This window comes from Geospiza fortis, unplaced genomic scaffold (assembly GCF_000277835.1).
Source record: "Geospiza fortis unplaced genomic scaffold, GeoFor_1.0 scaffold422, whole genome shotgun sequence".
NCBI classification, from domain to species: domain Eukaryota; kingdom Metazoa; phylum Chordata; class Aves; order Passeriformes; family Thraupidae; genus Geospiza; species Geospiza fortis.
In genome coordinates this window covers 131378-134944 of record NW_005054545.1, presented here as the reverse complement: position 1 = coordinate 134944, position 3567 = coordinate 131378, and the positions used below count along the sequence as shown (strand labels likewise).

Below are 3567 nucleotides of genomic sequence, written 5' to 3'. Positions count from 1 at the left end.
TTAGGGATGGAATCCATGGGGTCTTTACCAGGTAGTAGGTACAGAATATCACAGAAAATAATTAATGTTAGGGATTTGTGTTCAAGGCCACTTAGCTTTTCATCTCAAGCTTTAGAAACTTAAATTGTCAGCAAAACATTGAAAGATAGACACATTCTGAATGGGTTGTGGAGCTTGCTTTTAAAACATTTGGCTTTCCATATCAAAACTCTTATCTTTCTCTACACAAAGCACACTGTACCTATGGTAAGTCATTGAAGCCCACAGGAGTAAACACTTAAAAGTTACCACTGCTAGCGCCTATAAAGTAACTATTTCTTGGTATCTTATGGTCCTTAATACCTTTAATTTGCAAACTCTTTTGCTTCCTGTTAGTTTTTCCTTGAAAAGGGTGGTTGTGCTCAAGGATGTCAGACACACCTCACTCTCTCTGTGGTTTGGAGTGGCTGGGGCATGTGTACAAGACAGTAAATATAATGCTGGAGTCCCTGCTGTGGTATCAGAAGAAACAGGTCTCAGTGATTGTGGGTTTGTTTCTTTGTTTTAGTTTTGTTTGACTCTGAATATTGCAGTTTTCTTTCAGAATCTCTTTTTGGATCTAGTCTAGACTCTCAATGGTTATGGCTTTTTCTGCTCTGCTAAGTCCTCCTGTGAAAGTAAACACAGAACCTCTTATTCATCATTTATCTGGGCTTTGTTTCAGTGTATACTGAAACTTAAACTATTGTTTTGAGACCGTGACAGGGCTTGAGACTCAAGACTGAGCCACTGGGTGAGGTTCTCCAAGGTGTGGTGAGCTGATCTATCAGTCTGCTGCTGCCAAAAGGGACAGGACCACAGGGAAAGGAGAGGAGGGGAGCCAGCCTTCTCTTTCTGGATAACCAGCTCTTTCATCCCCTGAAGCCTAAAACTATGGGTCTTGTCCAACTTACAGTGCTGTTAAGGAATTTTCTGGTGATAAATGCAGGCAAACAGAGCTGGAGTTTGAGTTGCTGTTGTTTTCTATTTCTCAGTACCATGAAGACTTGTCAACAAGGTTACTTTCTGTAACAGTGAGATCCTTTACAAAAGCCTTCTGTTCCACCACTGTCTTTTTATATCTTAAAAAATTTAAGGAGATTGGATGCAATTCTGGAGACAGAGAAACAAAATCACTTGATGGTAAGAGTTGAATTGTGTATATTTATGACATGTGATGTAGAGTTAAGAGTCTGTCCACCCAAAATGACCTGATGCAATAAAATAAGTTTTACCCAGAATTCAAAGGGAAAATTTTGCTAATATTATTGGAAACTTTATCATTTCATTGTTTAATAAGAAAATCTCTTATTTTTTCCTCCAGCTCATTGTTTAAGAAAAATGTCTGTCTTGCTTCCCCATGATCTTTTTTCCCGGTTCCTTTGCCACTTCCCTGTTTCGTGTGTTTTCTCTGTTCTCCATTTTGTATCCACTTGTCAGCAGAGCCACCCTTGACAGTGAAATTATGGTGAGGGACACAGCTCTATAACGTTAATGTGAGTCCCCACAGTCACTGGTCACAGTTCAGGGATGCCAGAAGCCTCACTTATGTTCGGTTTGTAAATTATAAAAAAAAAAAATAAAAAATCACCAACATTGCCAGGGAATTAAAAGGGCAAAGAAGGAGCACTGGGTGGTGAGGTTAGTCAGAGTTTAGCTACTGGAAATTCTGATTCAAACACATACACGGGAAATAAATCATGTAGGTCAAGTCCTGATTTAACCCACTCACTAAAGAACTTAATACAGGAAACACTTCTCTGGTTTTGGACAGGTGGGGTAGTTTTGTTTATTTTTGCTTCTCAGATGCAGTGTTTGTATGGTTTTCTTCTAGGTCAGAAGGAATCAAAATACCATCCCCTCTTTTTCTGCAGTGTTAATTAGGTCAAGTAATTGATGTACCCAGTGCTCTGGGCTTCTCCAGCACAGGCTATCATGTGAACAGCACACAGAGTATTTGTGATTCATCTGAGAGGAATGCAAGGGCACAGAGGTGCCTGCCTGGGACTGATGCTGTGTGCCAGCTCTGGGATAACACCTGTGCAGGTGCCTGCAGAGAGCAAACAGAGCAAACCCTGGCAATGCAGCAGGGACCCACAGCAGCTCGGGGCTGTCACCTCCAGCAGTCCCTGTGAGCTCAGCTCCTCGAGAGCTGGGGATTTGGGCTGTCCTTTGCTCCCATGCCAGCAGAGCCCTCTCGCTGCTCAGGAGGTGTCACCTCGTTATGGGAACTGCATTTGACCACCTTGACAGTCTGGCCACCCTTGGCTAAGAGTTATATCCAGATATGAACTTGACTTTTCAAGAAGACTGTGCAGAGTCTCTTACTGCAGAGGAAACCGAATCCTGGAACTTCTTGGACTGAAAGACAGGAAAAACTGAAGGCCTAAATGGTATTGAGCAATTCTCAAACCACGTATGCTTCCCTACATTGTTCTGGACAGTGGCCTCACGCCAAGCTTCTCTCAGCTCTGTTCAAAACGAGTAATGTAAAACCCATGAAAAGCACAGCCCTCATTTCCAGATTCTGTTGGCTCTCCAGTGGCAGCCTTGATTTACGATGAAATGGATTCCTAGCTATTGGCACCATGAAATGTCTCCACTGAAAACTTAAGAGATTTTTTTTCCATCTTGTTCAGCAAAGTTCCAAATCTTCCCTTCCTACCACAATGACTGTAGAGTTTAGCTCCAGGGGACAAGTCAGACATCAGAATGTCAGCATGCAAGTCAGGGGTGTTCATGCTGCAAAACAAATGTCCTGCTGAGAGAGAGTCCAGTCAATCCTGATCTTTTTCCCCATACAGGTGTGCAGTGCCACACCATTGCTCCCACATGTGGACACAAGGCTTCTGTGTTCAGCCAAGCACAAATCCCTGGACATGGGCTGTGAAGTGACAAAGCACCTACTTTATAGCCACATATTCCACCTATACCTCTAAAAACCCACAGAAGTCAGAGTTTAAAGGCCTGTCTATAATTTTTGTTGGCAGTCTGAAGTTCTTACCTGACGTAGTTGCAACAAGTCCGGTTGTTTTGCACGCAGCAATGCTCTAATGTTCTTCCCAGCTGGTGGGATGCCACGATGCTTTCCTGGCAGGGCTTGCTGCAGAAACCCAGGCTGCAGATTATTGTGGTTTAATTTCATATCCCCTACACATTCATCTTAGTCCTTTCAGATTAAATAGAATTGAGAAAAACTGCAAATAGCAGAACCTGCAAGAGTTCTAAAGTGAATACATAACCACCTTAAACACAGGTATTTGTTTAACGCATGCAACAGAATGCCTAAACGCCCCAGGAACCGCAAAGGTTTGTTTCCGTGGTCGTTATTAAATAAATGATTTAATATTAAGAATCTCCAAGTCTGATGGATGTTGCATTCTGCTCGGGGCACCTGATTTTACACACGGATTCAGCGGAAAGCTCCGCGGGCTGAGCGAGGCCGGCGGGGCGGGTACAGGTGCGGGAGCTCAGCGGGCGCGGGAGGCCGGTGCGCGCCCCGAGCGGCCAAACGGAGCCCGCACGGTGCCCCGCGGCACTACCGGCACC

The 3567-nt window shown here is 44.0% G+C and overlaps 1 protein-coding gene across 2 annotated transcripts in view; it reads right to left on the bottom strand.

The window, feature by feature from the left end:
* LOC102044158 (mitogen-activated protein kinase 14) overlaps positions 1 to 3103 on the bottom strand; it is a 25692-nt gene extending 22589 nt beyond the window's left edge. The window contains exon 1 of one of the 2 annotated variants that reach the window (XM_031063945.1): positions 3023 to 3103. The gene's annotated coding sequence lies outside the window, so the exon portion shown is untranslated. The remainder of the gene's footprint in view (positions 1 to 3022) is intronic. The other variant, XM_014310516.2, reaches the window with a different exon arrangement.
* Between the last annotated feature and the right edge of the window lie 464 nt (positions 3104 to 3567).